The 27,028-nt window shown below is 41.2% G+C and overlaps 1 long non-coding RNA gene across 1 annotated transcript in view; it reads right to left on the minus strand.

Moving 5' to 3' along the window:
- Window positions 1–3,282: 3,282 nt before the first annotated feature.
- The window catches only part of LOC140335362 (uncharacterized), a 63,431-nt gene continuing 39,685 nt past the window's right edge, over window positions 3,283–27,028 (minus strand). The window contains exon 3 of the long non-coding RNA XR_011921687.1: window positions 3,283–6,907. This is a non-coding gene — a long non-coding RNA (uncharacterized lncRNA). The remainder of the gene's footprint in view (window positions 6,908–27,028) is intronic.

Below are 27,028 nucleotides of genomic sequence, written 5' to 3' on the forward strand. Positions count from 1 at the left end.
CCGCCCCTTACAACCACCAGCCAATTGAATCAGGTACCACTATGCACCTCAGCAACAGGCTCCCATTAAAAAACATTCTCCAAGAAGAAAAAGCATGTGTTCTCTAATAATTAATGATGAAATCTGTCAATTATTCATATTTTCATCCCCTCTGTAACATTGTTGTGTCACCTGCTAATCCTGCACTGGTATTGTTACATTTTGTAATGGCAGTGTGTTGCTGTATGTTGCATTGCAGCCCGCTGGTGGGGTGGCTTCAGTGCCATTGAGAATGAATGGGAACCCAGCGCACCTTACATATGTATTGTATTTGTTTCTTCAAGTAGACATGCATTACCGCAATATACTGGTGGACAGAATAGGAGGACTTACTGCTGGGGTATTTGTGATGAATTTGTATCACATATATGTATGAAGACAACCTCCTTCTCCTCCTCATCATCATCCTCATCATTACCCTCAGCCTTCTCATCATCATTGTTATCACCATCATCCTCATATTTGCCATCAGCATCCTCCTTTTCATGATCATCATTGTCATCAACTTCATCATCAGTATCGGTATCCTCATCATTACCCTCAGCCTCATCATCATAATTGTCATCACCATCATCATCATCATTGTCATCTTTATTATCGTCATCTCCATCATCCTCATCATAATCCTCCTCCTCCTCATCATTGTCATTATCATCTTCATCATCATCATTTCATCCTCATCACATTGAATCCCCCCCATAGAGGGTCTTTGTGACCCCTTACAATAAGCTGATATCCCCACTCCTGTTCTGCATTTGTTTGGCCCAGACTTGCAGCTTCCTCGCTAACAATAAACAAATCAGTTTTTGCATCTGAACCTTCAAACAAATTTTTGTAATAAAAACTCATAAAGAAGAAAACAACAAATTTCCCAACTGAGAAGGAGGAAGGAGGAATGTGTTGGGCTGACGTAGCAGAGTGAATAAACAAAGGTTAATGGGGCTGTAAACGGGCCGGAATCTGATAAGTTGCCTCCTGTGCAGGATGTTGGATGCGGCCTCCTGTACACACCTTGGTCTCTATAAAAGGAGGAATCACAAGGGAAGAAAATCATCCAAAACATTCCAGGACATCAGTGGGGACACATAGAATGTAATGATGAAGGTTACCTTGCTTGTATTTTGCGTTCCCTCATCCCCCATCAACATTATATTGACATTCCATAATAAAACCTTTCCATCACATTCCATTTTAGACTTTGTGATCAGTGGATACAGACAGAAGCTCAGTAGTCCCATCACTGGAACTAAAAGAAAGTATGCAATGAAGGTTTCAAGTTAAACTTCAGCTTTAGTGCTGCATTGGGCTGTAAATGGGTCCTGAAGGCTGTGGAAGCTCTTGTCCTGAACCTGTTCCTGTGGTCTTGTTATTTTACTTTGTGATAAAAATGATTACAAATACAAAACAAAAAATAGGTAAAAATACAAAGAACGAGAATGAAATTAAGCTAAACTACCCAATCCCCTCCCAAAACTTTAATTAGATTGACTAAGCTAAGCTATTGGCTAAGTAGATTGTTACGTTTTAAGAAATTTCAAGAATGCAACTCGATAAATAAGACATTGAAAGGTCTTTGATGGCTCAATAATATCACACCGACCCTTCATAGTGCAGGAGAGTGGTGACCTCTACTATGGGGTCCCGACCTGCCTTGTAATTAGGGACAGAGGGGCCCTGTGGTCAGGTTTGATCCTGGTTGGTTATCTATGTGATCTTCTATTGAGTTCTGTATAATTCTGCCTGAAGGTCACAGATAACAGAGGGTTTCAGGTCCCGGCCCCACATTGGGATTTACCCATCGGAGGGCACAGCTGTCAATCATCTCTCCTTGGACCTGAATGGTGACATCTTTACCAGTAACTGACAGCTCAGTGTCAGTGGGGAGCGAGCAGTGTACCCGGTCCAAGGGCCACTTTCCTAGACTATAGCAAAGGCCCTGTTACATTTTATTACAACGTAAGATGGTACAGTGCAAAGTCAAGATAATGCCAAACTACGATAAATGAAATGCTTTTCTTTGCCCTGAGAAGGGTTTTTAGGATACCAAAAATACTTGTAGGTGTTTGTACAGTCGGTAGATTTCCACTCTCCTTCTCTTTTCATTTTATTCTAGTTACACTTTTATTTTTATTTTCATTTTCTTCTTAGTCATGGCAGAGCTTGTGAGTCGCATTACCCAATGCAGTTTTAATGCAAAAGATGTTTGTCCTATGCTAACAGATTTGCTAGGAATTTTCTCAGTGCACTCTAATACTTTTTGAAATCTCATAATGCTGTGCATAAAATAAAACAGCTAAAATAAATACATATACACATTGCAGCATGCATAATACATCTCAGCATGTGTTAACATGTGCATTCTAGGGTGGACAATCTCTTGCATTCTGTAATAAAACAGAACTACAGTTCTGCAATTAACATTTGGGATCAGGTAGGATTTTTATTGAGGCGTCCAGGCATCAAGGACAAGTCCCTTGTGAAATAAAACTTAACTGTCTGTTGCCTATTTAAAGTACTCTAAAGTGCACATGGGCAGCACAATGTGTGCTATGATCATCTGCATATTACCGCCAAAAAACAGCAATTTATGGACAAGCCAAATCTCTAATTTGCACCAATATTAATAAAAAAAATAATAATTTATATAACATTATAACACTATGTCAGTAAAGGCCCATAATGGTTTCACCATCAGATACCTCATTAGTGCGGACAATTCCTGTATCTCAATATTCTGGAAATCCACCGCCTCACCTACTGTTGGATTGTGGCTACTCAAGGTGAATGATATCCTGATGATAACCATAAGGCTAGTGCCCGAGGTTCCACTGACAAATGTATAACTATGTGGGAAAACCAGAGTTTATGTGTCACCTGGACCCCACCTGGTCCTGAAATGCTTGTTATATGTCAATGCTTTGTTCTTGCGCTTTAGTATTGTTCAAACAGCCGTATTGCCTTACTCATATTTTCCTTTCTCAGGAAAAATACACATGCAATTTTTTTCCAAACCCATATTCTTTCCCTTTCCCATGCCATCATCGACTCAAGGACTGCAACCAAGGACTCTTATTGTACTGTTTAATGTGCTCCCTGATGTTTGTCTATGTTTATCTGGTTCGTTTTTGTATATTGTTTATTTAAAAATGGAAAAATCCCCCCAAAAAAAGTTTAAAAAAATAAAAAAAACAATACTTTATTTACAATTATTAAAAGCAATTACAACATCAATTTTGCAGCAGAGCCAAGTTAAATTAACAGCAGCAACATATACTGTATTACATATAATTCTGATTATTCCTATATATTATTGTTCCGTCTAAATTGTAAATTTCCTCCTAGACTGTATATTTCCCCCACATGCTCCAACCTTGGCACATCCCAGTGATACCACGCTGATATAGTAGCAACACTTTTTATTGTGCTGAATTAAAAAAATAAACCTATTCTAAATGAACTTTTCTTCCCATGTCCTACCTCAGATCACCAGCCATTCAGGGATGGTACAATATATTGCGGGGAGACTTAACAAAGAATGGAACATTTTCCTGCTTCAATCCTCCAATTTGATCCAGCGCCAGGGAGTGTGGCGTTCCTTCTGCAGAGGAGTACAGCGTGTGGTGCCAGGAAATGCCAGGTATCCCAGTACCCCCAGACCTGCAATATTCTGGCCTGGTCAGGTGTTGGGGGAAGGTTGGGAACCCAAAAGCATGAACAAAAATGCAGGTCAAATTTTTAGATCAGTTGTGGTGCATTTATTAATTGCAAGTTGACATTTATTAGGCTGTGGATTTCATGTAAGACCATTCATTTAAATTGTGCCATCAAAAAAAAAAATCAACATCAAAATTTCCTAAATGTCATCATTTTGCAATGGAAATATTCTTGCTAAAGAATTATCTAAAAATTGAACCTTTTGGTGACCACTCCACTACTGCTTGTGTTGAAGGCAGGGCACAGTGGGACACCTGTGTGGGTAGGCACAATACTGGCACATCTCTGGGGTTGCACATAATGGCAGCGCACCTGTGGGGGTGGGCATAATATTAGTACACCTGTGGGGATGGGCACAATGGTAGCACCCCTGTGTGGGTAGGCACAATGTTAGTACACCTGTGGGGGTGGGCATAATGGCAGCACACCTGTGGGGATGGGCACAATATTAGTACTTCTCTGGGGTGGGTACAGTGAAAGCACACCTGTATGTATGGGCACAATAATATCACACCTTTGGGGCAGGCGCAGCCACAAATTTCTTCTGGTTGCGCATTTCTGGAGATCACATGATCATGTAGCCTCATAATTATTTACTGGTTGTGTTCAGAAGTTTTTTTAAAGTTGAATTCCTTTTTCTTTCTGTAAAATGTTGGAGATTTCACATCACGGCCTTGGCGCCTTTCATGTCTTGATCTTTACGGGAACGTGTTATCAGCTTGTGTGTCACAAGCAGCGACCGGACGGCGTCTCACTTACTGGAAGCCACAAAAAACTTGCCGCCTCTGCCCATCGCCGCCGCCATGAGGTCTTGCTGCCCTGGAGGCGCTGAGCGCCCTGGTAAAGAGCACTTACGGAGCTGAATAGCGGGGCGCAGACCCTATTCATGTCAGACTTTATGACAGGGCCAGTGGGAGACAATTATTTTTATGGCCAGCGTAACCAGTGCAGCGAGACGCGTCTTTAAACTTTTATTTGCTCTGAGCTCGTAAAATCGCACTCGCAGGCTCTGCTGTTATTTTATAAGGTAATAATTCGGAGCTGAGCTGCGAAGGCGAGTTGTTCCTTGCAGTACCTACAGGGCACCCATGCATGCCCCAAATTGTCACCGCTGCTTGTCAAGATACCTCAAATGTCCCCCAACCAAACCGTCACCTCATGTGACACCTCCACTGCAGCTTAACCAGTCCAGGTCCAGCCTGACCCAGCAACGCATCTATTGCGACACCTTCCCCCGGGAAAGGCAGAGTGCTCCTCTCCTATCTACTTCCTCATGTTGCAACTTTGTTATTTATCAAGGCAGAAGCAGTTTATCATATGGATTGTAAACATGTCAGTGGGGAATGTTAAAGCAACCGGTTACCATAAATGACAACATAACGCACAATGGAGGAGAACAAAACTATATCAGCGCAGTGTAGGAATCCTCAGGGCGAATCTCGGAAATTCATTCATTCTGCAGATGCAATTATAAAAAAAGGATTTTCATTTTACTTAAATATGACTCCATGACTTTTATAGGTCTGTGTATAAAGCAGTGAATCTGACATTCACTTAACAAAAATTGACCCGGTCCATGTGTTTTAGTGATTGATGCACAATCAGACAAGGTTTATTGAATCTCAGATTCACTGCTCTATAAATACACCCCGTAGTTTGTGTGTAAGCAGTTTGATATTCTTAAAATACATTTTTCATTTGTTGTTCCATCAGTGCTGCTGATCTCTTGCAGCCTCTGCATGTGCAGTGTTGACATTTTTGCAGCGTGGAAGTACTGATGGTGATACCAGTGGACTGTGCCTGTGTAAGGTGAGTTGTCTCTATTGGAAGTCCATATAACAAGGTGACCACACAAGAGCACAGTTCATGGACAGAGTGTTGTCACCACTTCTAGTTTAATCATATTAAATGGAATTTGTGGATCCTAAGATTCTCACATCTGGAGAAGCTGACAGGTGAAGCTGCTTCTTGTGGCCACCAAGTGCCCAGCAGATGCCAAGTGACTACATGGCTCAGCACAGGGGAGAAGTAATGGGGTGAGCCCACCCTGTGCATTATATTGGCTCTTTTGAGATTCGGGGTGGGGGTGGGGGAGTTGCATCAGTAGCAATGTGTGCTTTAAAAAAAGTTCTCTTCTCCATCATTTGTATTTAATATAGAGATTCCAGGGGACACCAGAACCCTTTTTTTATCTAATCCCCAGGTGGAATAAAAGGGCAAAAATTGTCTTAATTATGATATTTCTAAAATACAAGCAAGAGATGAGTGTACAGCAGATCTCAGACAGGTAGCTGCAGCACAAGAACCAATCAGGTGTGTTGCAATGCTCATGTGACAGCAAGAAGCATTCTCATAGGAGAGAGAAAGGGACAGAGAGATGAGATCACCAGTCTCTTGCTTTACCTTTAACCGTCCAATCACAGACTAGGGGTGGGACCAGACTTGTTATTGTTACTGACTATTGTGTCTTCTGCATTCCAAACAGAACTGTGCTGGGTGGCAGAGCTGTGCAAATCGCAGGACTAAACAGGCAGAAATAGAAATCCTTTGGCAGCAAAAACAGTTCCCATATACTGTATTTATCCCATTGTGTATTCAGCTGTTTGCTGAATTTAGATGTCACTATCACCAGTAATAGCATGCGTGTTCTTATCTATCTGTATGTCTTATTATCCTTTCCAAATGATTTGTTGATTTGTTTTTCTCATTTAATCTCTTTTACAGGTGTACTTTCCCTTTAAGACATGAAGCGATCAAGTGACAAACATTGACATCCATCGTTGTCGTCTGGTTGGTTTCTGGGGTGCATTTCAACACAAATATCAGGTACGCAGCCTGGAGCGATGTCTGGAGGTGGCACTCCCTTGGCACAAAGTGTAGGAACAAATTTCTGTTTATTTAGACGGGTAAAGTTGAATGACGTAATGCCGGACCGGGATGACTAATACCCACCGCAGGCCACCTGTAGATGTTCGCCAAGCTTGTGGCCGTTTCCTCCATTGCCCATGGATTGTCCCGTCAACACCAACCACTCTCTCCACCATGAAAATTGTGTAATAATAATGTTATCAAGCTAGATAATAGAAATGGTGCTGCCATGTGCAGGAAATGTGGTCGCTCCCTGTGACATGGACTTCTGTTCTTCAATCTTGTGCTGATAAAAAAACAAAACAAGAAAAATGATTTCACTGCATAACTGGAACCAGCCAAAAATAACTCCAGATTTATAATTCATCTTCTTTTATCACTTCATCACAAGGATGGCTTTAATGAAAATGAACAGATTGCAAAGGTGTGTTTCCTAAACCCAAGTCTGTCTGTTGCAATTTCTCTGCAGGAACTGAAAAGTTACATAGTAGCTGCAGCTGCTATACACCCCCATCACCCAAAATACCCCCCCCCCCCCCATGGATTCAGATCTGCTTTTTGCATTGGCTGACACCCAACATCATCCAACCGTTTCTGCCAAGGCTGGGTTTGGACATAAAAAGTATATACAGCTTTCACAGAATTCCCCATTAAGGGACAAAAAAGGGAAAATGTTTTCAGTCCAAATAAATCTATGATCAAGAAATACTCAGCAATGGGCAATATAAACCCCCAACATTTCCACCATCACTGCACCAGCTCTGTTGGAGGTTTTGTGAAGCAGACCTAGGAACCTGGGAAGTCCGTGCATCTTTGTGTGTCTCAGCTTTTCATGTTACATTCTTCATAATGAAAAAAAAGCCAGCAGGAATGGTGGGAAATCTTAATAAGAGGGTACAGACAGGTGTGCAGACCCAGGGATTCAGCACAAGAACGAAGGGAACCCCTCGTAATGGGCACATTGGGGTGTACAGACCCAGAAACCCCTGGGCAGAGATGGCAAGGACCTTTCATATTGGGCACAGCAGGTGCACAGACCTAGGATCTCCATGGCATAGATGATGTGAGCCTTTCAAATTGGGCACAGCATGTGTACAAACACAGAAACTCCAAAAGATATGATGGGAGCCTCTCATATTGGGCACAGCAGGTGTACAGACCCAACAACCCCATGGCAGAGATGGTGGGGGCCTTTCATATTGCACACAGTGGGTGCACAGGCCCAACAACCCCATGGCAGAGATGGTGGGGGCCTTTCATATTGCACACAGTGGGTGCACAGGCCCAACAACCCCATGGCAGAGTTGGTGGGAGCCTTTCATATTGGGCACAGTGTCTGTACAGACCCAGAAACCCCATAGCAGATATGATGGGAACCTCTCATATTGGGCACAGCAGGTGTACAAACCCAACAATCCCAAGGCAGAGATGGTGGGATCCTTTCATATTGGACACAGTAGGTGCACAGACCCAACAACCCCATGACAGAGATGATGGGAGTCTTTCATATTGGGCACATTGGGTACACAGACCCAACAACCCCATGGCAGAGATGGTGGGAGCCTCTTATATTGGGCCCATTGGGTACACAGACCCAACAACCCCATGGCAGAGTGGGTACACAGACCCAACAACCCCATGGCAGAGATGGTGGGAGCCTCTTATATTGGGCCCATTGGGTACACAGACCCAACAACCCCATGGCAGAGTTGGTGGGAGTCTTTCATATTGGGCACATTGGGTGTACAGAACCAACAACCCCATGGCAGAGATGGTGGGAGTCTCTCATTTTGGGCACATTGGGTAAACAGAACCAACAACCCCATGGCAGAGATGGTGGTCATATTGGGCACATTGGGTAAACAGAACCAACAACGCCATGGCAGAGATGATGGGAGTCTTTCATATTGGGCACATTGGGTGCACAGACCTGGGAAATGCGCGCAGACATGCTTGTAACCCAGAAAAGACCTCTCCAGACTCCAGCGAACACTTGAGTTTTGATGAGACCATTAAAATCCTCAAATTACATTTTGTTCAGACTGATAAGAAGAGAACCTGTCTCTGCACCATTTTCCACAATTTTCCCTTAGGATTATAGTTTAAGTACATACATCATAACATGTTTTATAAATGTGAATTATCTGTAAAATCCTCCCTTGTGGATGAGCCGTGGGAGCCACCCTGTTAGATGTGACATCAGCAGCCCGGCAGATTCAGAGCTGTCACTCAAGTGGCACCCTGTAGTAAATTTATGATGATGTGGCAATCATATACTCATAGATCATCACTTTTTTAAAAATTTTATGATCACTTTACCTTGATTGAGCAATCATTGCATTGCTTGTTGCACCACAAATATGCAAAAGTACCAATCAAGAACTATTTACTCCAATAGACTAACTGGTCACCATGCTGAGAAGTAGCACATGGTGCCCATCTACATCTGTTGCAGCAGTTTAAAACAAATTTGTGCTGGAACCTGACTTTTTTTCTGGAGTGGTCATATTTTCTAGCAAAGGTACATTGCAAGTAAATACATTTATGGAAAAAAACACACACAAGCATACTGTTCTTATGTTCTTTTACCCAAAAGTTGGTGACAGGGTCTCTTTATTATAATGCTGGAGGAAGTTTGCACCATGGGAGCTGAGTCTCTAGCTAGCTGGCAGTGAAGCTCCTGTGCCATTGACACAATGATAGGGATCTGAAGGTCATTCTTCATAGTGGCAGCTGCCCGCTCCTATAGCGCCAGGGACTTATCAATTCATGGCAGATCCAATAATAAGGCTTATTGTACGGCAAAGAGGAGATCTTAATCAGGAATTACCCCACTCCATAGAGAAGAGGGGGGAGGAGGAGGGATGGCTGTCATAAGAATAATTTCCAGCAGATAAGAATGTAATAGCCTAATGTGACTATTAATCTGATAAGAGTGTTTTCATCTCATTTAGGGAGCCAAACCACTGCTAATGTAAAGAATTTAAATTAATCCCCAGGAATTCTTCTTATCACAAATGGGATTATATGATGATAAAAGGGCCCATTGTGGTGGTCTCTGTGCACCCCCCCTCTATATCAGACAATGCCATTGTGGCTCCTGTCATAACCCCCCAGCCATCACCAGCCTGCACAGGGGCCATCAATATCAGTGCACTACAGACACATTCTGATGAAGGATAATGTACTGAACTCAAAGGGCCGGATTCCATCAGTTTATTGTAGAATAATATTTTTTTTATTTATTTTATTTACTGATGTAAAATGTGAACACCGGAAATTAAATATGTTCTCATAAATATTCATTGTCCTGTTTTTAATGATCCGGGTTACCTCTGATGTCATTTGGTGATGGGGAGCGAAGTACGGATTCTTAACTGTAATAGCTCCTAACTTTTCTCTCTATCTGTATCTCTTTTTATATATTTCATTGTAGATCATTTTTTATTTGTTAACAGTTTTTGTTTTACAAGTCAATTAAATACTTATCAAATATGAGAATAGAGGAAATGCAAAAGAGAGACTTATGTATCTTTGTGCTTATTATCAGTTACCCCTAGTAATGTCCATGGACTCTCTTTTACCCCATTTATAGCACCTCTTACCAATGATATGGGTCCTGGATTACCCTCCTAAACCCTTTATATAATCGCCTACCCCAATAATGTCCCTGAACTCCCCTCCTATGCCCTTAATATTACAAAAACCATGAAAATGTCCCCAGCTTCACCTCCTATCTCTAAAGCATTGCTTGCCCCTGATAATGTCCCTGGATTCCCTTCTTATCAACTTTATACTACAAAAACACTAATAATGTCTCCAGCTGCACCTCCTATTCTTTTAGCATTCTTCTTTTCTAGAGCTGCCCCAACGCTCTTAAAAAACTGCAAAATTAAAAAAGCACTCAAACCCATATTTTCAAACTCACCTAATCCCCTTCTTCTACCTCCTAAAACCCTCACTACTCACCCACCACTCCATATCCCCCCTCCTATTGTGTGATACTTCCCCCACCTCTTAGATTGTAAGTTCTTCGGGGCAGGGTCCTCCCCTCCTCCTGTGTCACTGTCTGTATCTGTCTATCATTTGAAACCCCTATTTAATGTACAGCGCCGTGTAATGGGTTGGCGCTATATGAATACTGTTTATTATTATTAATATTATTTTATTATTATTAATAATAATAATAATAATAATAATATTAATAGATCCCTCTTTTATTGCTTTTATCCTAATCCTTACACTGAAGTAGAACACAATAGAAGGGACATGTTTGAAGGCATAGTAGTAAAACCTGTTGCTCCAATGAAACATATTTCAACTTGAGACGTGCCCTCACGTTCCTTGAAAAACACTGATGATGTTTCTATATTTGTGGCCAAATGGTCCTGATGGTACTGATTTACCACTCTGGTATATTAAAGACTGTAAAAAACATGTTTCTCCTAAAGAAGCAATCTTCTGCGAAACGCATAGAGGCTCACATTATTATTATTATTATTATTATTATTAATAAACAGGATTTATATAGCGCCAACATGTTACGCAGTGCTGTACATTAAATAGGGATGTGTAAAGAGCTGAAAAATGTTTCACTGGACAAAGATGATTTATTATGATGCCATCAAATATATCACCAATAGAAAAGAGCTTTAGTTGTTTTTTTTATTTTATGTGTGAATAATAAAGTCTTTTCATATTACCTTCTATATTACCTACTAGGATAGTACCTTTAAAGTGGACCTATCATCACAATTACACTTTTATACAAGGTGAAAATTTGTTTTTAATTTTTTAATATTGTAACGATTTAGGGGAGACCCCTCCCTTTCTGCTCACAGTGAGATTAGCACTTTTTTTTTACATTTTCCAGAAGCGTTCACCCGATTTTACATATATGCAATGCAAGATTGGGTGACATTGAAGAAGAACCAGAAAGAAGGCAGAAAAAGATGGTGGTGCCTGGTATCCAGCCTGCGCCAGGACTAGGATCACAAGGGGATCAATAGCTTTCCATCTGTATTATTATTATTAAACAGTATTTATATAGCGCAAACATATTACGCAGCGCTGTACATTAAATATGGGTTGCAAATAACAGACAGATACAGACAGTGATACAGGAGGAGAGGACCCTTCCCAGAAGAGCTTACAATCTAAGAGGTGGGGGAAGTATCACACACTTCCCACTTCCCTGAGCCTGGCGATCTGTACGGGGGACATGGGCTGCGGCTCTGACCCCACTCGGGCCAGAGCGGCCACTCGGCCAGAGCCATGGCCCACCAAAATTTTCCCACGGCCCACCGATTGGCAACCGCTGCTGTAAGTAGGTAAGTGCCACTTTTTTCATGATTGTTCCCGTTTAAAGGCCCATGTTTTCGCTACAAGATTTTAGATACGTGGTACCATATCAGAGCTTCCATATTGCAATTTGCACAGAACCAAATATGTATATATTTAAATTTATAAAATGTGTATAAATACAGAGCATCTAAGGATAAAAGAATCCCAACAAATATTAAAGACAACAACAAGAAAAAGCAAAATATTTACTTCCATGTTTGAGTTTTTACTTTAAAGAAAAGCAAAATAAAACTAGAAGAATAATTGAATAATCAATTATAACGCAACTGCTAAAATTTTGTTACATTGTTTCTATTTGTGTTTTTTAAAGTGAATTGGAATGATACAAAGGATTCCCTACGGGCTGGGGAATGCACATTGTGGGTGAATGATATAAATATCAGGCTGTATATAAGGTGGAGCTGCGGGGTGCTTCTCCTATTCTCCGGGGGTCTTGTGTGTCTGCTATAAATTGTCAGGCTCTTTACATCTTGCTGGGAATCTGCCCCCCTAGAGGTGCCGGGTGACGCTCTTCAATGGAACCTGAAAACCCAGAATACAATTTATGTTAATCTGTCATATGACATCTGTCAGAAATAGAAGATGAATGTTGTTTGCATGAAAACGTTCCATTATCCGCAGAGGTAAACAGCCACTGAGGCCTCAGAGGGAGGCAACGTGCTCCCCGCCGTACGAAATGGGCCTTGACACTTTAATGGTTCCCCTGTGTGATGGCATATCCACACTTCGGAGGGGTGAGGAGGACATGTCAGGGCCATGCAATGGGGGGGGACACTGGATTAGTGGGTGGGGGTAGGGATGGTTTTAGATAAAATGGGGCCGTGGGCAAATATGAATTGGGGGCCCAAAATTGAAAACATTCCAACTCCCTGCACAACCTACCATTCTGATAATCGGGGCTCTGAGCAAGGTGGGGGAATTGGGAAATTGCCCAGTTTACTCTACCCTAAAACAAGCCATGGGTGGGGGCACACCCAGCAGTATGACACACAACATTTTGTGTGCTTGCTTAAGGAGTCCAGCCAAAGCAACTTTGGAAGAAATTGGGGAAAATTTTGCTATTTTAGTTTCATGTATTGGAGTCAAATGGAAGAGTGGAGAGTGGAGATTTGGGTGGTTTGGGGGCTATTGTGAGCTATTAATTTTTTCTACAGGGTTGTGGGGTTTCCTTTCATCTATTCTGGTCCTGTTTATGAGTAAGTGAAGGATGGATACTAAAAGAAAAGTAAAATAAAAACTCTAAAGTATTAAACTCTAAAATTAGGTTGGTGGCAGGACCACTTTAAATTCCTCCAGTCACATGATGTCTTTGGATCTTCTTCCTCTACCCCCCTCATGGCAGCTTTCAGTACTGCAGGAAGCCTTCTATAGTTCTATACTGTGAGCCCAGTGATGACGAGCCACACCCCAAGGGGTGTGTCTATGGCAGCCTGGGCTCATAGGAGTTGGGCTTAATGATATTTGCTGAACCTGAGAGTGCAGGATGGAACCCGAAAGGAGGTGAGTACTACAACGAAATCTTCATTAAAAAAAAAACAACTTGAGTTCTGCTTTAAGTATCCCTTTAAACTGTATCCAAACCCTCAAACAAATATGTCATAATATTTGCAGCTTACCAGTTCTTGAATGGGGTCACTGCATTTGTTTTTTTTTTAAGGATGTTTCGTTTATCTTTACTTGGTGATCCTGCTAGTATCATTACAGAACACCTCTAATTTATATTATGCAAAGTGGAGAAGGGGAGGTTTTCTGTACTCTAGTCCTGGGGTGAGCACTCGTATACCTTACCGTGTATAGATAGAGGAGTAGTGTTGTCATCCTAGCACAGGGTTACAAAACACATCCCCTCTCCTCAGGCAAGTCCTACACTCCATGGTTTATAGCTGTGCAATAATATTGCTGATTATATATTTCATTACTCGGAGCCTCTGGAAGGAGATTTTGTTTTTTGTGTGAATGTCACATCAGGGCCACATCACTGTAAAGCCCCCCAGGCCGGAGGACTAAGACAATGACCCACGATTTGTCTTGGGTTAATTATTAGCACGGCTCCATTTACTGATGGGTGGAAAAACGACATGGATGGGGAGTCCTCATCCTACAAGGCATTGTACCAGCTGTACGCAGAACTTTGGTCATTTGATCTGGCAGTGGCTACAGTTCCATGGGCCCAGTGAAAACTTTTGACAAGGTAGAAAAAACATTATTTTATAAAAGAAAAAGTATCATAAAAACAATAAAAAGAATAATTAAAATTAATAAAACAATAATAAATATAATGATATACCCAACTGCACCCCTCAATCACCTGTCTCTGCTCTTTTACCCACCACACATCACCACCTTGTACACCCACCGTGTACACACATCACCTTGTACACCCCAAACTTCTACCCACCTCACCAACTGTTCACTTCTGTACCCCTTGTTCACAAATTCTTACCCCATGCACTTCTTGTCTACTACACAGCTCCGCACCCCATTACACCACTGCTCTACTCTTCACCCCTCACCAGCTGCTCACTTCTGAACCTATTATCCACAGCTGAATACCTCTGCACCCCTTCTCCAACATAGAAAGCAATGGCCACATATTAAAATAAAATCAAAATCTTCCAAAATCTTTATTATCAGTGCCAATCATTGCATTGCATCATTTCCATGACCTCCAGATCAGCACATGGCACATCCCTGTGATACATTTTGCCCCTCCAATGGGCTTGCTCATAGAAGGCTTTTTTTTACACCGCTACCCCCAATTCCACAACTGATATCCTTTGCATCACCTTCACTGTACCTCTACTCCTCTTTGCTCCCTTTTCACATAACCACACCTTTATTCCACCACTGCTTACCTCCAAACCCCTTCCCCTCCACTGAATTCCTATTCTCGTACTGTACACCTCTGCCCCCCATTACAACACTACCCCTTTAATTCTGCAACTAGTATCCATTGCACCCCTTTTACTTTTACATTGAACCCCTGTATTACCACTGCACAACTCTGCACACCCTAACACCACTAGCCTTCAATTCCGCAACCACTATATGCACCCCGTTTATACCTCTGTACCCCAGTTCTACCATTGCTTCTTCCACTGTTCACTTCTTCACCCCCTTTACATCACTGCAATTCACTAATGCCCATCTTTGTACCCTGTTTCCTTTACTGCACCCCTCTCTACCACTGCACCCCTATACAGAACTGCTACCTCCCTCCTTGTACTACTGTACTTCTTTTCACCACTGTTCCAACTTTTTTTTCTTTTGACACCACTACACCTTTATTTAACCACTTCTCACCTCTGCACCCCCTTTACACCACTGCACCCCCTTTCCATCAATGTTCACTCGTGCCCTTTTTCCACCACTGTTTCCCTCTGCACCCCCTTTATACCTCTACATCCCTTTGACACCAATGTTCCCTTTTTTACACCGCTACACCCCTATCCATAACTGTTATCCTTTGCATCCCTTTATACCATAATTCCTCTTTGCTCCCGTTTTACACCACTACACCCCTTTTCCTCCAGCATGCACCTCTGCACCCCTTAACAAACTGCACCACTGCTAAACTCTGCACCTCATTCTTAACGAAACATCACATTAAATCTGTCTGTTTTCTGACTACTGGCACTGCATTCCTTATCCTATGCCATGAAGGCCATACGAGGGCATGGCTGGTAAGGGGGGGTCACCTGCACAGTAAACACATGTGCTAACACTATATAAGTTATGTACCATGATAAGGGCGTGAGAGATAAGCAGAGATGATATATGGAGGTGTTTGTAGAACCCAATGTTCTCTACCAGCTTCCTCCAGACTTTGTCCTGCATCTTCCAGCAGAATCACAGTGGAGACTGGCAGTCAGCTGTTGGGCGCTTGGGGGCTGCATATGACTGGCTGCAGGGGATGCGTTATTATATATTGGCTGGTGCTCATGCATGGAAAATCTGCCAGCAATTTAATTTAAGTTTAACTATAGCTCTGCTTTAAATTGAAGTTCATTCTGCTTATATTTCTCCTAAAGCTTCCCTCCTCAAATCGATTTGCAACTTTTAATGTATATTATGGGAAGCTCACAGTATGCAGTGAAATCACAGAACTCAATGACCTCCATGCCCCATTGGGGAGATTCCACATCACTTCTTGTTCTATAGACAACAGAAAATAGAAAGGTCTCTTTAGGCATGGGGAAATCCTTTCTGGAACTATAGTCCCTGTTGGAAGATTTCCCCTTTGTTGTGTTCTGTAACAACCCAAAATGTTGTGTTCTATTTCACTTCACGTCCCAGTGGTCATAATGACAAATAGGGGTCCATATTAGGGCCACAAACAGAGATGAGAGGGGACTATCTGTTACCTATTTTCTCCAAGACCCAGACTTATTCAGAGCTTTGGCACATTTCATACATATCTTTTGACGTGCATTTTGAGCACTGATACAGGTCCCATTAAAACAATTTTATCTAACTGGCAACGCATCAAAACATCCAAAAAAAAACCATATATATTATATCCCTACGTGGAGATGGGCTTCCGCCCGGCACTATGTGTTGCAGTCATAAAGCAGCCACTAATTCCGACTCAGAGCTTCACCCCAGAGCTGGGGGATGAAATTTGCCATAATTTGATTTGGTGAGATTTCCTGGCAGATCTTATCACCGAGCAGATTATGCACCTGTTTGATTGTGTCAGAGAAGCGAGAAGTCCTTGCAGGAGGAATATTGCTAAGAAGATAAATGGAGATTAGTTGTCATTATCCTCTCTGAAACACAAGGCCCTCATATTATCTCTGGATTATGGAGACCTCTAAGAGGCTCCCCGTTGGTTGGGCTTTACCTAGCTGCAGATCGGCACTAAGCTTTCACGCTGTGACCCCACCATCACAATATTGGTGCATGCATCAAACATTTCATGACTTGTAGTGCAGAAGAATAACAAGCTTCCACCATGTTGGAAGAAACAAAATCCCTGCACCCAACTGTCCCCAATCCTTTGATATCACCCTCCTCCATAATTGTTTCACCCAGTTAGACATCCAACATTGGCTCCCTGTTGGCCTTGTTTGAGGTGCAAAACATACCATATGCTGAGATCAGAAACTCTGGTACATGACTTTAATCTATCTGGAGGAAAGTTCCAAAGGAACCTTTCTGAAAAAGTAGTTGATGATTGGAACAGAAATCCAACAAAGTAGGTCAGTCAACAGATCTATACCCAGTAGTGCTGCTCAAAATGAGGACATAAAGAGTGACTAAAAACTTAGATTTAAATCCAAACCAATTCTAATTTACCTTAATTGGCAACCACCAGCCAATGGTAATGCTGACCACCATTTACTAAGGCAACTGGCTTTCTATTTTTATTAGTTACAATATCAGCTGTAATTTGTTGTAAATGTACCAAAAGAGTAAATGATAGCTTGAGGAAGCCACTTGATCAGTTCCAATGTTGGATTTTTGTGATCAGCCTAAATATAAGCAGCAACATTAATGCTCAGACAAATACACTTAAAAAAACACAAACTTAAAAAAATGAACATTTGGGTTTTTTTCTGCCATCATTCTTCAATGTTTCTTCTGTCATCTCTATAAAGAACAGAGGTGACCCCAGAGAACGCAATGAGAGACGCAAATACTTATGGTCTGCTCATTTACAGACCTGTATGGACATGAGTTGAGGTTTTTGGCTGTTTATCCTACAGATGCAGAGATCTTCACCCTGAAGTGTACCCTGATTGTAACAGACCTGTACATATAAATATTCATGTTCTTATGTATGGACACCATGATGTAACTACCAAATATGTTATATTATATATATTATATATACATAAGAACCTTGGGGAAAAGGAGCCATGTGGGTGAGGGGCCTATGTGTGTGTTTGGGGAGGATAGGATGACAAACACTCTAGAAATGGTCTTTCTCTTTTATTTTGATGTTGTGCTATAGCTGTTCTGGTTGGAATCCCAATCCATCATAGTAAGTATGGAGCTCAGGTGCCCCCAGTGAGGGGTCCTGGTAATCCTCCATCATATAAAGACATTGCAGACAATTGTGCTCCTCCAGCCTTGTGGTCACAGTTTGGTGAAGACCCTTTTCTGTTCCTCCATAACTGTAGCCGGGGGTACAAAGCCCCCTCCATAAAGACATGGGGTCACCAGTTTGGTGTGGAGGAATTTGAGTGTCCTGCACAGAGCCCTGACCTCACCCTACTGAACACTATTGGGGTGAATTAGAATGGTGAGCAAGGACTCATCCAACATCAGTACCCGATCTCACATATGGGACAAATTCCCATGTAATAGAAATGTAAAAAGTAATTGTAAGAAGAATTGAATTGAAGAATAGCCAAAATGGTGGTAGTGGGGGATCCATATTTATGGCTATAACTTTTGCACAACATGCTAGGTGCATTGATTAGGTACCCATGCTCCTATGTCCATATAGTGCATTTTGCATGGAAAAGAACAAACATCAAATAAATATCTTTAACTCGCTAACTAAACTCTTTACATCTATGACCTTTGAAAGAAAGAAACGCTGATTATCAGGTGTGCTCACATGTAAAATCTGGAGCAACGGCATGCAATATTTATTATATACAATCTGTAATCTTGCTGCCTGATTCCCACTGGACACCATCCAAGATTTGTTACATCATAAGGAACTTATACATAAGAAAAACATTTCTCCTCTTGCACAACACAGAAAACCCATATACTGAAAATTAAAAAGCAGGCCTCATGTTTTCTCCTGACTTTGGTTTATAAATGCCTGATTTCCATTTTATGGATTTTATTATACATCTTCACGTATTGTCTTCTTGTGTGATATGACAACACAGTACAGACATGCAAACTCATGTCACCATATTTGTGATGCTGTATTTGTGGGAATGCTTTTCATTTTTCTTGGTTTTGGTACATAATGATGAATAGAACTATCAGAGGTTGCCATATGGAATCTGCAAATAGGCTCAGTTATATGTAATGAAGGATCTGTCATTGATTCCTCTGCAATTCTTTCTGCAATTTATAGAGTTTTACAACTCATTTGCAATTTCCAAACATTTTCAAATTTTACAACCATCAGTGACTGGAGAGATTCTTCGGGGTACTTAGTTGCTTTAAGCTTTTTGTTTTGTCTTTACTTGTAAAACAAAAATGAACAAAATGTTTATTCAAAAAAACAATAAATAAATTAAAAATAAAATACAACAGCTACAAGTGACAATATTCCCCTTTCTAAGTGTTATATGGGTTCATATCATCCTGCCAGTCAGAAAAAGGGAAAAGTAAAGATTTCCTAATTTCTTAAGCTTGAATGCCCAGGGTCAGAGGTCACCTCTAATTGTTACAGCCTACATTCCTCTTAAAGCAGACTTTGCTTAATTGAAAAAACTTTGAAAGCAGGACTTTCTAAAATAAATAAATAAATACTTACCTGTCCTAACATTGGCACGCAGAGGTGGGCTTACTGAAGAATTTCCGGCATTTGATAATTCCAGGAGTGCCGCGTCCCTGTCTTCACCTATCTATCAGTGCAGGACGCAGTGGCAATATATGGGCGGATGGAGAAATCCAACATTCTCAGAAATTGTCAGATACTTGGGTGGCTTTGCAATGCAGAAGAATAGAGACTTGATAAATTGTACCAGACCTCTAACAGGACCCTATTGATTGGAATTTTTCTGGGAAGGGTTACTTTAACAATCTGAAGAGTTTATTAAAATATTGATAGTTTTGCCTGGCATAAACATAACATTTTGCCCACCCAGGGCATTTGTAAATATTTCAGGTAAAAGTCTATCAGTAACACAGCTGACCCCTGGTGTCATGTATTGATCTGCTGTGCCAAATTGCCATAAATTGTTATTGGGGAGTTAGAAGCCTCCTGCGCATTCTTTACGTCCTCCATAGAACAGCTCTGTCTGTACAGTGCTCATTCACTGTTACTGGAAATGGTCTCTATGATAATTAAGCATGTGCACCCAGTTATATAATAAAAAAAAAAACATTTAAAAAAGAATACATTCCTGATATGTCACAGACCGCTATGCCTTTTATCATTAAACAGCAATCTTTGAGCTTCAATGTGTGACTTTGCCTAAGCTGTGGTTAGGTGATCAGTCTGCTGTAGGCAGGAGGAAGCATTTACTTTGCTTCCTATTCCCCAGTGATCAGACTTCAAAATTGTAACAAGTCAAAGGGTGGGAGGTTGCATGCTTATAACAAGTCACAGGGTGGGAGGCTGCATACATATAACAAGTCGCAGGGTGAGAGGCTGCATGCTTATAACAAGTCACAGGATGAGAGGCTGCATGCATATAAGTCACAGGGTGAGAGGTTGCATGCTTATAACAAGTCACAACGTGAGAGGCTGCATGCATATAACAAGTCACAGGGTTAGAGGCTGCATGCATGCAACAAGTCACGGGGTGAGAGGCGGCATGCATAGAACAAGTCACAGGGTTAGAGGTTGCATGCATGCAACAAGTCACGGGGTGAGAGGCTGCATGCATAGAACAAGTCACAGGGTGAGCGGCTGCATGCTTATAATAAGTCACAGGGTGGGAGGCTGCATGCATAGAACAAGTCACAGGTGCATGCATAGAACAAGTCACAGGGTGAGCGGCTGCATGCTTATAATAAGTCACAGGGTGGGAGGCTGCATGCATAGAACAAGTCACAGGGTGAGTGGCTGCATGCTTATAAAATGTCACAGGGTAAGAGGCTGCATGCTTTTAATAAGTCACAGGGTTAGAGGCTGCATGCTTATAATAAGGCATAGGGTTAGAGGCTGCATGCATATTTGGATCAGATATTTGTAAACACATCCTGGTACTGCACAGACCCCAGGATTTACATGACTGTATCATGTCTGAACAGGTATGTGATGCTCCGTCTGCTTTAAGTAGGTTCATCCACCTGATGAGACAATGCAGCGCATTCTTTACCCGTCATGCCTTGCTGCCTGTCATTACAATGGCCCATCTATGACTGATGCGGCTTTTATGTTTTCATTTTGATCCAATAAAACAGTGCAGCTAAATAAGATAAAATAATAAGCCTAATTATCCTCAGCTCTCTCGGTCGGTTCGTCCCGAGCTCCTGTTGTTGTAGGCGCGGCCAGCAAGACTCAGAATTTGTCTCCATTAAGTCGTCTTTGTCTCATTCTGTTTATAGGCGACCACAATGGTGTCCTTTGTGTTTATCTGTAATAACACAGCCAACGCCGAGCGATGGGGATATTGGACCGCGTCCCAACCCAACGGTATCCCGGAATATATATCCAGAATCAACAGAATGGCATGCAATTCCCAGCTTATCACAACTATGAGGAATTGGGAACTAAAACCAAAGTTTTCACCCCTGAGAGATGAAGAAGGAACAATTACATCACTTTATATAAATAAATTATATATATAGTCAACCTGGGGCAAAATGATGCACTTTAAGGCCATTGCAGAAAGAATAGGGGCAGTCTTTGTACCTGGAGGAAAAACTGGGGTCTCAGCATATAACATTTTATTAAGAAAATAGATTGTAATATTTCCCACCCAAGGGGTCCTGCCAATTCCGGTCATTCTTGTTCCAGGCTGACAACATAAACCAACTGACTTACAATTAGCATTAGCGTTGTCAGCTATGCAGGCTCGTTTATTTAGCTGTTGGGCTTCCTGACTTGATAGAACTAATAGGTAGCGGTATGGCCATGGATCCGGCTGACCTCGGTGGTGTGGAAGTAAGATGGAATAATGGAACGGTGAATGTTGGGGTAGAGCCACTGTGACCACAACATTTAATTTTGTATTTCTTTTTGTTTGTGTGATACAGGAATTAGGGTGGAGCACTTATACAATGGCAATCAAGCAAAATGAGTTCCACTAGAGAGCCCTTGCATAGGATGTTATGTGATCACAGGGACAAGGAGACCAGGTAAAGAAGTCAGCAAAGAACAAGTGCTGGAAAGATTAGATCATAGGCATACTTTGATGGAATACATTTATTGCTGGAAGGGACATGAGAACTTTTGAGTATGTTTTGTGTAAATATCTGCATTTTAGTTTAGTTATAGGTTAAAGTGTGTAGCAGGATGGTGCCAGGTTAAACTTTCCAAAAAAACTTTGCAAAAGATTCCAAAAAAACACACTCCACTGGTAGATTGCTTTAAAAAAAATCATAAAATTTAAATGGCAGAAAAAAAGTAACATTGCAGAATGCTGTTTTGGGGGCTTCTGACAGATTTAAGGGATCAGGATTGATTTTTTTTTCTGTAAGTGTGAATTGGATGATTGGAATTTATTTCCTTCCTCTGGATCAGGATTGGGGTTCACAGATTTTAATTGATTTTTTTTTAATTATTATTATTGGACTCAATTGATTGTATAAATTTCTAACCTAACTATAGGATTATAAAGATATAGTGATTGGGCATTTACACTGATTAATGAATACAGATCGCTTAGTGAATGCTGCACATTTTTATATTTGCCCCTGGCTGATCCTCTAAGAAAACATTTATGGTCACCGATGTCTTCATCCTCTGAATGGCCATGAACCAGAGACTGTTTGTAGCACTTACTGCAATTCTCAGATGATGAAGTTACAAAGTGTAGAATCGTGTGATAAATGGCTTTAGTGCAGCCTGGAAGCATGGTCAGAAACCTGCTGAATCGCCACTTCACTGATAATATAAAACAGAGCAAGGGCTATTTCAGACTTGAAGCTCATTGCAGCATTCTACTGCAGGCTCAACTGTGCTGCCAACTGCTCCAATTCAACTGAATGGGGAGGTTGGAAATTGTTTTGTGCATGTGTTTGCATGAGGCCGTGGCTGTAGTTATAGTTGCAGTGCAGTTCCTGGAGAAGACAGGTAGGTTTTGGCCCCGTGGTTGCTTTTCCTTCTCCAGTGTGAGAACTCAAACTCAAACTGCCAAAGTTATTGTGAGCTAAAAGCATTCTAATTAGACAGGGGCTGCGGTTAAAAACCACAAGTCTGAAGGGGACTGAAAAGGAATCGCATTGAAACTTATGAATTAGGCACAGCTGCAGTGTTTTCCTGATAACAATGAGTCATTGCTTGATTTCACTGCTGGCTTTATTTTTAATGGTTGTGTTAATGTGGCGATGACAACATGTGTTAATATGATGGTGACAACAGTGAAAGACGTCTACAAAACAGATCTGATTTATTAAAGCGCTCCAAAGACTGGAGAAAATTTACTATCATTGGAGAATCTGGGTGATCCAGCAAACATGGAATGGAGTTCTTTAAAATCATTTGATATTAGTTGGCAAATGTTTTCAATCCGAGACCAGATTCATTACAGGTTTTCTGGATCACTCCCACGATGTTCTCCAGCCTTGCAGAGCTTTAATAAATCAAGCCCAATGTGAGTTGGCATTGCCATTTGCAGTCCTAGTTGTAAGGATGAGTATGCAGAAGCACAATTAGGGTCCTGGGACAGAGAATTGTCACCCTATAACAGGAATTGGCGGAACAAGGACCTGCATGGAAGATTTATGAATATACAAAATATCATGTTAACCCTCTTATGAGATTGCCAGGATTATTCTTGTGTGTACATTAGCATATCCCAACACATGGTACCGTGCATGTTCTGCAGTGCCATTCACTCTAAAGAGATTCGCAATGCACCTTAGCAATGCAATTATGTTGCAGCTCATCAGAACACGCAGCATTGCACCTATTGCATGCACACAGCCTGTACAAACTTTATAGTAAACACACTACCCGCCATCATAATTGTGGCCCCGGCTTTAGTGATTGGGATTCCAATCCTTCAACCTGACCTGATGCAAATTTCAAATCTGTGTTCAATTTTTATCTAGTTTTTGTGATGCAGCTAATTAAATAATGTGTGAAATGTGTTATAAATAACCTTAACATATTACAACATTTAAGGACAGTTCTCTTTTTTTAAAGTTAGAGACCCCACTAACTGCAAAAGATTTCATTTGTCATCATGCCTGGAAAATGCCTTAATGATTCATTCACGACGAAAGCACAACGTCACCAAATTACCACAGAACTTAAAAAGATATACACAATCTAATGTTCCTATCATAGTCATATGTCTTTAACCTCCCTAGCATTCTAATTCTGTTCAAATTTCCATGCAAAAAGCTTTACAAATTTTTTGCATGGAATTTTATTTTACATTGTAGGCTATAATTTTTAGGCATAACTCACCAAAATATCCAATTTTTATTCAATTTAATAATAAACTTTAAATTTAAAAAAACACAAAAATCTGTTAAAAAAATAGTTAAACAGGTAATGTAAGTGTACTGTAGCATTTATAATATATATATAATATAATTATATATATATAATATATGAAACTTTCTTTGTATTGGACTCAATACAGCTATTGAATCCAATACAAAATTATTTGAATTTCCTGCGGATTGGCCTGCACCAATGGGAAACCCCGGAGATCGTCTCTGCATTGCGCGGGTGGAGATCAGAGGAGCAGGACGCGTCCCCAGGACCAGCAGAACGACGGAGGATGACAACAGGGCAAGGTAAGTGGGCTTTTTTTTAGGTTAAAGTTACCCTGAGTGTGTCTCGGGATTACCGCTATTTGCAGGTAAAACCCACCCCGAGTCATACTCAGGATTACCACTAGAGGGGTTAATAGAGTCTAAGGTCAAATTTGGGGGGGAAGCCAATTAACCTAACTGGATGTTTTTGGGATGCTGGAGGAAAGCAGAGCACCCGGAGGAATCCCACACAAACACGGGGAGAACCTGCAAACTCCACACAGATAGCGTCCTGATCGAGATTTGAACCTAGGGCTTAGTGCTGCAAAGGCCAGAGTGCTAACCACTGAGCCACCATATACCACAACATAGGTGGGGAAAAGGGAATTTTCCATTTCAGTTTTTAGATCTTCAGGGCAGCCACACGTTCACTTTCACAGTTTTTTAAAGGAACCTCATCATAATGAGTTTCCACCCTTTGTATTTTTCCTTTGACTTGTGAAATGCGACCTCTTCAGATATACAAATCATACAACGACACGAAAGCCCTTGCATACAATCACACAGCATTGTACATTACCACATCTTTAATAAACAAATATCCTGAACAATTGAGGCCATTGATGAAGAATTCTGTGGCCCCACTTAGTAACGAGCGGCATCTCCTTTATTGGCAGCAAACAAATGTTTTCTGCAGCCACTAAAGGAAACCGTCGAGTGTTTGTTCAACTCCATCCAACATAAAACTGAAATCTCCTTTTCATTTAGAGCAATGTTTGAATTGATCCGTCTTCACCCAACTCGTATGTCAGTGCGCTCAGATCTTGGCCCTCCGCTCACAAAAGCCGAGAAATATGTCGTCAGTTTGAGAATTGATGCGGCAAATCTTCCGTGTCCATCATCAGTGTAATAAATTATAGCTGGGTGACAACAGGCACACAATGCCTCTTACTTCTCACTGTCGGAGCCCATACGCTTACATTGTATGTCCCCTGACACTTCTATTGCGTCTTGGCCTGAATTACGCCCACATCCCCTTTGGAGAGCCCATTGTCCCAGGTTCTTGTCAGGACTCGGCCCGGAGGGAGAAGATTCCGCCTGTGAGAAGCCGGGAATGGTATGAATGTCTCCGGCGCTATTGTTATCCTTACTTTTCACTTCCATATTAACGTCAACGCCAAACAAAAATCAGGACGGGACAATAACGGCAGAATGTGCACAAAACCATTCAAAAGAATATCGGAGATTTTACAGCTGTTGATTAGCACACAATAATTTGAAAAACAAAAATCAGGTTCAGGAAAATGTTATAAAATCTCGACTGGATATAAGAATGATGCCAGAAAATACAATAACTAAATGCTAATAATTCTTCATATGTCATGGTATCATTTTGTTTAATCTTTTTTATACAATCAGCTTTTATTAAAATCCTTGCTGTTTCTTTGTTTAGGTACTTCCTGTTAAATTATTATCAACCAGTATTTATATAGCGCCGACATATTATGCAGTGCTGTATAAAGTCTAAAGCCATGTCACTAGCTGTCCCTCAAAGGGGGTCACAATCTAATGTCAGTCATATGTCATTTACCAGAGTTTCAGGTCAATTTTGGGGGAAGCCAATCAAGCTAATTGCATGTTTTTGGAATGTGGGAAGAAACCCAGAGGAAACCCACACAAACACAGGGAGAACCTGTAAACTCCATACAAATAGTCCTGGCTGAGATTCAAACTGGGGACCTAGCACTGCAAAGGCAAAAGTGCAAAGGACAAAGAATGTCACCCTTACATATATAAAAAGATCATCGGTGTCACCTAAACTGACCCGAGAGGTGCAAACTGCTCATTGCCCAATGAAGCCCCCAGCAAATTCTGTAGGGTCAACAGTAGGGGTTCAGCATATGGGATTTTTCAGAGAAGTTCCCTAGATGAGGTGCAGCAGATTGAAGAGGTCTATACATAGATGAGGCAATAGAAATCACCCAATCAAGGAGGAAACTACAAGTTCCAGCATGCCTATCTCCAGGAATGGTGTCGGGCACTCTGGAATTGTCCATAAATCGATAAAACTGATGAACTAAACAGCAAAATCTGTACGTTTACAGTAAATAAACACATTTAGTTCTATTTATAAAATAGGGGATAAAACATTCCTTCAGACATTCTCTGGTGGGAATCAATTACTGTCATTGAAACACATGGACCTGGAAGATTCTCTGTTTATATATTTTATGATAAGAAATAAAATTCACATCTGATTCAGTGCATGTAAAGTATAGAAACAATGCCATGATGGCGGCTTTGCCCCCTGGAGGTATCGGAGATGCTCAGCTTTAGCCCCAACGTGTCTGCAGAGCTATTCTAATACCAGGCATATACAGTATAAGGGGTCTGTTTATATATCGGTGCATCTGATTCACCCAACATTTTCTGGTGGAGAACCATCCAGGCCCATGTGTTGACAATGGTAGTAAATGATTTTCCATTACAGAATGGTGAATGTCAGATTTATTGCTTTCTCTGTGGG

This window comes from Pyxicephalus adspersus, chromosome 7 (assembly GCF_032062135.1).
Source record: "Pyxicephalus adspersus chromosome 7, UCB_Pads_2.0, whole genome shotgun sequence".
Classification (NCBI taxonomy): domain Eukaryota; kingdom Metazoa; phylum Chordata; class Amphibia; order Anura; family Pyxicephalidae; genus Pyxicephalus; species Pyxicephalus adspersus.